This window comes from Ostrinia nubilalis, chromosome 21 (assembly GCF_963855985.1).
Source record: "Ostrinia nubilalis chromosome 21, ilOstNubi1.1, whole genome shotgun sequence".
Taxonomy (NCBI): Eukaryota; Metazoa; Arthropoda; class Insecta; order Lepidoptera; family Crambidae; genus Ostrinia; species Ostrinia nubilalis.
The window spans coordinates 11930690-11940296 of NC_087108.1; the positions used below are offsets into that span (position 1 = coordinate 11930690).

At 40.6% G+C, this 9607-nt stretch overlaps 1 long non-coding RNA gene across 3 annotated transcripts; it reads right to left on the bottom strand.

Moving 5' to 3' along the window:
* Positions 1-948: 948 nt before the first annotated feature.
* On the bottom strand, positions 949-6778 carry LOC135082100 (uncharacterized). 3 transcript variants are annotated; one of them, XR_010259342.1, is made up of 3 exons: positions 6645-6778; positions 5092-5180; positions 949-4203 (listed from the first exon to the last, which is right to left on the bottom strand). It is a non-coding gene; the product is annotated as an uncharacterized LOC135082100 (long non-coding RNA). The 3 variants fall into 3 exon arrangements; XR_010259343.1 differs by lacking the exon at positions 6645-6778 and adding an exon at positions 6436-6584; XR_010259341.1 differs by lacking the exon at positions 6645-6778 and adding an exon at positions 5856-5939.
* Between the last annotated feature and the right edge of the window lie 2829 nt (positions 6779-9607).

The following is a 9607-nucleotide window of genomic DNA, read 5'->3' on the forward strand; positions in this document are numbered from 1 at the left end:
GACGTCCTATGGCTAAAATGATCATGATGATGATGATGAAAGCGAATAAAGGGCTAAAAGCTAGGGTAGTTCATCGTAGGTATAATCCTTTCCTTTTAAATGCTTCTTTTAGTTATATTAATAGATTGTAGTCATAATACATACTCGTATACATGGATGATTGTGTTATACTTTCAATATAATACTTAGTGGAATTACTGTTTTCAAAACGTGAATTAGAACTGGCCCCATAGCAGACATTTTCCTACATGTAAAGGCCTTTTAAAATATATATTGGTTATGGCTATTGGAGCGGGTACCACTTTCCATACATTTTTGCCCATCATCCTTTGGCATAGAGATAGTTGAGTTCCGGGAAAGAACATAGGGTAGTTTTTATCCCGGTTTTTGAAACAGGGACGTCACCCGAATTCACCCGATAAAGTTTTTCAGTGACATACAAAATTTCACGCGAGCGAAGCCGCGGGTGGAAAGCTAGTTACTCATAAATTACTCTAAACGGACTGTAATCTACATAGAGCACTTTACATTTTTGATGCAAAATAGTCATTATTGCAATGGACTACTTATTGTGGTACAAAATAGATAGTAATAGACAATCACCTGTATGTACTTCATTTTGAATATGCACACAGACGCGTTTCAAGCGGGTGGCATTCGCGCTCGCACTGGTTTAGACTGGTTTGCGATTATGAGAGTTGTCTGCCCGAGCGCACTTTGTATTTAGATTGACTTCACCTCCTATCTATTTTATGATTGCGGTGACCAACTCACTCTTGACATGACCATAATAATTATGCATGTTAACTGAAAAAATTAAAAAATAATATTAGTAATTTGTACAATACAATTAAAGTTAATTTTAAATAAACTACATAGAATAGGTACAACAAAGTTTACCTTAATTTGTAGTTGTAGGTACTTAAGTGAAATCAACATACAATCAAATTCTTTTACTGATCTTTATTAATTAAAAAAATCACATTGAGATGTCAAGACAAATATCAATCAACAATACAATCATGCATGTCCAATAATTACTTCTATTTGGTTATTCTTAGTATTTTTTATATTAAATACAAAACGACAAAGAATATTTTATGGTAGGTACCTTTGTTATACGTTGACGCAGGTCTTCATATTTATTTTCTCTTAACTTTAGAACAGGCGTATTACTGTTAACATACAACACATATGAGATGCCCCATGCCAGATGGAGCGACAATGGAGAAGTTGCCAATTTTTTTCTATTAATAAAATTTAAAAATATAAGTAAAACCAATAATATTGGTGAAAGAATCATGAAAATATCTCTACAAATAAAGAAGTTACGGGGCCCTAAAGATGCGCATAACAAATGTTTCGCGCCATTTGAACGGTGACTTCACGCCATTCATTTGGAGTACAAACAGTGCATTAACCCTGGTCCAGTGCTTTTGACAGATCCAATTTTTATAAATCTAGTAGCTTTTAATTTTTCAGCCAACTCAAAATTCTTTCTTAGTAAAATTGTGTAACCTTTTTTTGACATATCCAAGACCTAGCCATATACAAAAAGAAAAAGAAGACTTTGACATTATAGTGTCATTTTCGACAATACGTTAGGGGTGGTAAGCATTGTGATTGAAACTTGAACAGGTGATCTGACGACACGGCACCGCATTTAAGTTCCACGCGAAAATATGTAGGTAATTTAAATAATTAATTTCTCAACCATTTCTTGATGGATTTCTAAAAAACCTTCACCGGCGTTTTAGTTTTGGTCTACATTTTAATCCCATTCAGTGAATATGTTTTCAACATCACGAAACTTCTCCATTGCTGCTAAAAAGAGCAGTATGACCATGCCAGACCACGCCTTCAACTCCCTAAATGGTAAGACACAAGCAAAAAGCCTTGATCACACGTACCGAGTAATCGGGCGAGACAGTACCACGACCCCCGTTCAACTTACTAGGCCGAGTATCCACCCTCCCGCTGCCTCGCACTGTCTCGCTCGCTCGCTCGGCAGGTCTGAACGTGCACTGTCTCGCCACTCGGCCAAATGATTGACGTCACGTCCACCGATTAGAGAAAAAGAAAAGTCTCAATAGAACTGAACTGACTGTGCTAATTTCAGAACACGTGTGAACAGCTACTCGTTTACATCACTGTCTCGAGTCTCGACCGAGTAAACATTTTAAATGTTTGCTCTCGGCCGAGTACTCGGTGTGTATGAACATTACGCCGAGTGCTCGGCCGAGCGCTCGAGTATGTGACTCGCTCACCCAACTGTTTCGACCGTTTACACGGTACGTGTGATCAAGGCTTTACTCATTGTACTGGGTATACAGGGTGTACTGAGTATACTTAGTTAATTCATAACTAAAAATGTCTTGAAAATGTTCTTCAAATGTCTTGAGCACAAGAAAGGTTTGACACGTAGAATCAGGAAAGGATGCTTATTACGGTTAATAACGCAACGGCAGTTACCGAGTTGGTTTAAGGAATTTTAAAGTTACCCATCTCTTCATCAGTCGCACTCACGTATTTTATAATACACATTCTTTTCACACTTCATTTCACTCATTCTCGCACTGTAACAAATCATACATTATTTTATATGACTTTTTAAGTACTTACTTATTATAAGACGAGTTGATTTACTGGCAATCTATTGATACATTGAGATGTCAAATATGTTTTTACTGATTAATGTAATATGACAACTGAAAAGTCTGCTATTCTGATAATAAAAAAACCTAAGTATTACTTTCTCTATGGACAGTTTACAATACTTTCTTCTAATCTAAACATCCAGATTTCATGTATTGGCACATTGGATGGCCTAACTAAGGAATATTTTAACGGAAAAATATTTGTTACACAATTAGTATACTACAACATCAAGACCTACAAACCATTATATCTCCAACACAATCATCATTTTATAACACTTATAAATTAAGGTTGAGAAGATAAAGAAAAAAATACTCATTCGAAAACTCCAATGATTCCTTCGGGCATAAAACATAGTCAAAATAAGTGAGTGACTCATGTAATATGCTGAGAGACTCATGTAATATGTCTTTCCTTTAACCTTTTACAGGGTCCCTTATATTGCCAGCTAAACTCACTCATCATAAGATCGGAAACCAATGAAAACTTTCAACATTTGCCCTACCCTATGGAAAGTTTTCTACTTTTCCTACCTACCTACTATGAGGGACAGGTTATAGCATTTAAACCATGAATTCACATCATACCCAATCCATAATAAAATACAGAAGGGCACATCAGATTAAGTTTTCTTGCAAAATCGCATTTATAACAAGGTGCTACAGTTTACCTTGATCTGCTGACATTGACAATCTGTCAGAAGTATAGGTCGCTCAACGAAAGTTGAAGCTAACACTACTCACATTGATGTAATATTGTCAGCCGTTTGGTGTAGTGGTTCAGAACGGACTACTATGCCGAGAGGTCCCAGGTTCGATTCCCGACCGGGCAGAAATTGAAATGATGAATTTTAATTTCTGTGACGGGTCTGGGTGTTTTCTATGTATAATATGTATGTATTTACAAAGTAAAAGTATTTAAGTATGTGTATATCCGTTGTCTAGTGCCCATAGTACAAGCTTTGCTTAGTTTGGGACTAGCAGCGCAGTGTAAAATGTCCAAGGATATTTATTTTATTTTATTTATTTTTATTATATTTGAATACAGAACAAAAACAAGAAATTACATATTCGATTCCAAATTATATCAAATACATTAGTTATCTCGCATGTCTGCAAGCGGGACAGAATGTACTTGTCAGTGTCACTACGGAACACGAGCGTATACAGATACAAATCTTTGCTAGTGTTGATAGCCTCAACTCTTGTTGAGCGACCTATAAGCGTTTACGGAAGAATTGTTTTGGTTGTTGCTTACTTGTCCCTCTCAGTCGCACTCCCTGTATTTTTCAAGTCTTCTTTCATTCTTACTTTCAAACTTACTTTACACAACGACCACGATACATTTTGAGCCTTTTGCTTTTGAAATAAAGATGAAATCAGCTGAAAAATATTCATAAACAATCATACGAGACATAATTTACTTGTACTGACTTAAATAAAAGGTAATATAAAAAACAAATGCTAATAACAAATAATTTAGACGATGCTGAGTTGGTCCTTTATCAGTTTGGCCTCTTCGATCAGCGTTGATATTTGGGTGGTCCTGTAAAGAAGAATAAAATGGTGTTATGATGGTTAAGAAATAAAAAAACAAGCCCTTGAAAAGTGTAAGTGCGAGTCAAACTCGCGTGTTGAATATTCATAAAGAAATGTCTCTTCTTCCACCTTTCCACATTTATTGTCGCTTAGAAAGTATCGTATTCACTTCACTCAACGTTCTTCAATTTAAAATGAACTTTTAATTAAGTTAACCGATTAAATAACTCGTACATGTAACCATAATTTCTTTGTGTATTAATTGAGCCGGTAAATTTAAACAATTTAAACAACATAAGACTGCAGATCTACAGGGTGACTTTGTTATCAGTATCCAAATTTTTTTAATAAGCTCGTTAGAACAATTTGACAATACAACTTTATCGTAATTATTTTTAATTGTGGTATTTTTCGCAAAAAAAAATATTGAAAGTCTAATCCGCGGGTGCCCATATCTTAAGTTTTAAAGGTTATTGCTTATTTTCGCTCACCATTATGTCTATTAAGCTTTGCAGTTAACTGTGTGTACGTATTTTTCCATGAACGAAGCAAAGTTTCCACGTGAGTCAATTTGGAAACCGCGCGCAGCGGATGAAAATAATTAAATATGGAGAAAAAAGTTTTGTTTTCTTTACGTAAATCAATTAAGTTACTGATTCTGAGTCGATCCTGAAAATTTGGATACTGATACAAAAATCATCCTGTATGTGTCTAGGTTGAACTCAGTCAGTGTCTGAGCTATGAGAGCGGCACGGGAGGTTATTTTTGTAACGTCAAATGTTATCGAGATCCTGTCACGTCATGATAAAAATGTCAAAATCACTCTTCCCGTACCGCAATTTCCTTTCCTTTAATGATACAGAACCCTAAAAAGAAACATAAAGATGGTACTCACTGCTGGCGGAGGATTGAGGAGATGGCGTCGCTGTGGGATTTGCCGAGGGCTATGTCTTTCTTCTTGTACTCGTCCCTCCATTTCTGGAGCTGGAAATAAACGATTAAATATTAGAAAATGGCTGACTATGCATATTACCCAATCTCTTCGCAATGTTTATAATATTCATCGTGCACTACTACAAAAGACGGGAGTATGGGACAGAGTCATTAAGTCTTAGAACACGTCCTCTGCTGGACAAAGGCCTCCCCCAAGGATCTCCACAAAGACCGGTTTTGCGCCGCCCGCATCCAGGCATCTCCCGCGATCCTCACCAGATCGTCGGTCCACCTAGTAGGAGGCCTGCCCACACTACGTCTTCCGCTATCAGCTATGTGTCCCGCCCACTGCCACTTGATTAAAAGTTCGCTGGTTGGGTTTTTGATTTTAAGCGATTTTGTGAAAAATATCATTGGCAGGTAGCTAGTAGGTCATAAGATAGGCCCCCTTTTGATGTTTTGTCCGTGGTGCATGTCTTTTCATAAAGGTTACTAATCCTTTGTTTGTCATCTGTCATCCGCTTTGCAACAGAGGGAAGTCGAACCTTAACTTCGAACTCCTATGTTCTTCTGATTAATTTCGTTGCGGGTCCAATGACATTTTAACTTTCAAACTTGACCTTTAATGGTTGGGTTTTTATGGCGGTCAAGCTGTAGATCCTGGCTGCACAGGAGTTGCAGCGGTGGGAACGAGAGGTGGCAATAGTCCCGTGCCACTGTGCGTACCTCGGCCGCCTTCCTAGCGGAGTGTGCACGAAGTTGCGCCACGTGTTCTTGTAAGCGCGCGCCGAGGTGTCGGTGACGTTCTAGTTCTGTCAGTAGATACCGCTGTGGATACTCGTGCTGTAGTACACTTCTTCTTTTCGTGTCGACAACAAAACTACACAGTGTCAGCCCAAAACTCCGTCAGCAACACTCATCAAATCCTCCTGAGTGCAGTTGCTTGGGCACTCAGGGCATGACATCAGGTGCTTTTCAATTACGACCCTGTGCCTCAAAGGCTAAAAAGCCGAAGCAATTTCGTAAAAAGTGTGTCTCTCATTCATGACGATCGGTCAAAAGAGAGATGCAGGCTATGGCGCGAGAGAGCTGATTTCCCCTGCCCTTTTGTCCCTGTGTCTGAGAGTCTTCCACCTGGACATGAGCTCCCCTGGCTTACCTGGAAGTCTTTAAACAGACTTCGGACGCAGGTTGGCCGTAGTAAGAACAATCTGGTCAGGTGAGGATTCTTGGATGGCTTAAACATGGAGTGCAGGTGCGGTTTTTTGAGCGAGAGGTGGGAATAGTCCCGTGCCACTGTTCGTACCTCGGCCGCCTTCCTAGCGGAGTGCGCGCGGAGTTGCGCCACGTGGTCCTGTAAGCGCGCGCCGAGGTGCCGGTGACGTTCTAGCTCCGTCAGTAGTTCCCGCTCCGCCGCGCTGGGGGCGCCGCTGTGGCGGAGCTTCCGCACCGCTGTGGATACTCGTGCTGTAGTACACTCCTGCCTGCTCCGCTAGTACACTCCTGCCCACATACCTCGGCCGCCTTCCTGGCAGAGTGTGAGCGGAGCTGTGCCACGTGTTCTTGTAGACGCGCGCCGAGGTGCCGGTGACGTTCTAGCTCCGTCAGTAGTTCCCGCTCCGCCGCGCTGGGGGCGCCGCTGTGGCGGAGCTTCCGCACCGCTGTGGATACTCGTGCTGTAGTACACTCCTGCCTGCTCCGCTAGTACACTCCTGCCCACATACCTCGGCCGCCTTCCTGGCAGAGTGTGAGCGGAGCTGTGCCACGTGTTCTTGTAGACGCGCGCCGAGGTGCCGGTGACGTTCTAGCTCCGTCAGTAGTTCCCGTTCCGCCGCGCTGGGGGCGCCGCTGTGGCGGAGCTTCCGCACCGCTGTGGATAACCTGAGAAGGGATGTAATATGTCATCAGACAGCTCTCTACAGGGTAGAAACGTTAAGTGATCTCACTTGATTATTTCTAAACTATACAAGAGATTATATATTTTTTAATAATTATTAGTAATTTGTTATTACACAAATTACTAATACTCCCGTTAGCCCCTCGTACTAAGCTAAATAAATATGCTCGTGTCACGAGTGAGCTCACCACAATAGTCGAGCGGCGGCGGGGACCGAACCCGCGTTCCCCGGATCACGAGTCGGCCAGTCCGATCCCTTCACCGTTCTCCGTCCGGCTATCGTGGCTTCAAATTATTTAAATTAATATTTAAAACTGGTTACTAATCCTGAAAGTGCTTCATGAGCTTTTCAAACGGTACCAACAATAGGTTACAGAATACTCTGGATCTGTCTGAAAATGCAATGTTTCCAGCTTCCATACTAAATGTATGCCAGACACACAATATTAGAAGTGTGATTTTTTTTTATTGAATAATAAACTTAAAGTAAACTCGTAAATTGTATTCTTATTTTAAATTATTCATGGAAAACATTGGTTTTGGGCTTTACTTGCTATAATATTGTCAAGAGATGAGTGTCATGACTGTGGTAGTACTAAATGTATGGAAGAAGGAATTTTTGGATAGATCCAGTTTATTCTGTAACCTATTATTGATACCATTGGATAGAGCTCTTAGAATCAGTAACTAGTTTTTTGTTATCTTGTTTAGTTTAGAAATAATCGAGTGAGATCACTTATCGTTTCCACCCTGTATATCACTATTAATGATCGCTTCAAACCTACACAGTGTCAGCTCAAAACTCCGCCACAAGAGTGGCGTTGTCAGTAGCCTTCATTAAAGTTTCCTACATGCAGTTGTTTGGGCACGCAGGGCATGATATCAAGTGCTTCGTCGACTGGGGAACAAAACTATGATCGCTTATGGCACCATGTAATACCTTATGTCTATGACAGACAGCTACACATCACTATAGTACAATTTCATTCGGTCCGCGCGCGCGTTCACTCTTCCATTCACTGTATCCCCCTCTCGCCTATCAGCCACCGAACCGGCTTGACAGCCGGCACGTTTACTCCAATTTCAATGTAATATTATTGTCTAAAGTACAATAAATTCTCAAAACTCAAGAATGTATTTCATTAATTAGTTCTGCGTGAGCACCTTAACTATAGCGTATTTCGAGGACGATATCAGCGCCTGCGCAACATGTCAACACAGTGCTACAAACGCAAAGTTGTGTGATGCCAAGTCCCGTAATAGTGAGAATTTTATAAAAAAAGCAATATGCAAGTTTAAAATATTAAAGCATCACAGTTTGAAAGTGGTTTAATTACAAAAATACGTGATGCAAAATGAAACAACGCCATCTCTTGTTCGCCGCCAGACTTAAACCTTTTAGTTGTAGTAATTGAATCCTCGAAAAAAACTTCATATATTATATTTTCAACTTACCTAATTTTCAAGTCCTCCTGGCGTTTTTCGGCCAACATGCACTTTTCCTTTAGCACTGTGGACTTCAGATTAACGTCGTCAATGTCTTTCTGTAACAGGAACAAAAATTGATCAGATTAGAATAGGCCACCCGCATGCTTCCCATGTATTAAAGACGGCTAAGGGAAAATCCACAAGTCCACAAGGTGAATCGACGGCCTCATAAAGGTGAAAGAAAGGCGCTGGATGCAGACCGCTATCAACCGGACAATGGAAATCATTGGAGGAAGACTATGTTCAGCAGTTGACGTCCTGTGGCTGAAATGATGATGATGATGATGATGAAGGGAGAAATAATAAATGCTAACATCAGACCACTCTTCACGCCAGAAGAGGCTTGATGTAAGCCAGATCCTCTGGTAAATGAGGGCTATCGTTTTAGCGCTCACCAGTTGGCGCCACTGTAGAGTAAGGTCCTGTCACTTGCTAGTAGCGAAGACAGTGGCGCCAACTGGTGAGCGCTAAAGTGGTAGGAGGACTATCGCATTTGCACTCATCAAGATGGCGCCACTGTAGAGTAAGGTCCTGTCAATCACCAGGGGTGCCAACTGTTAGGTAAAAAAACGATAGCCCTCATTAGAGGTCGTGTTTTTGGAATGGAGATTAAGGCTGGGTTGCACCATCTTACATATTATATCATCTGAACGTCAAAAATCTGTCAAACTCCATATAAAAAACACCGGTTATTGTTATGGTAACGTTTCAAGTTAGATGGTGCAACTCAACCTGTATGACGTAATGATGATGATGATTAAATCACCAATTTGTTCCCACTAACGGGACTATTCCCACCTCTCGTTCCCACCACTGCAACTCCTGTGTAGCCAGGATCTACAGCTTGACCGCCACAAAAACCCAACCAGTGAAGGTCAAGTTTGTCCCGGGGGAAAGTTAAATTGTCATTGGACCCGCAACGAAATTAATCAGAAGGACATAGTAGGAGTTCGAAGTTAAGGTTCGACTTCCCTCCGTTGCAAAGCGGATGACAGGTGACAAACAAGCAATACACACACATTATCGACTTAAAAGGTTTAGTAACCTTTATGAAAAGATATGCACCACAGGCAAGTTCACACACTGCACATCA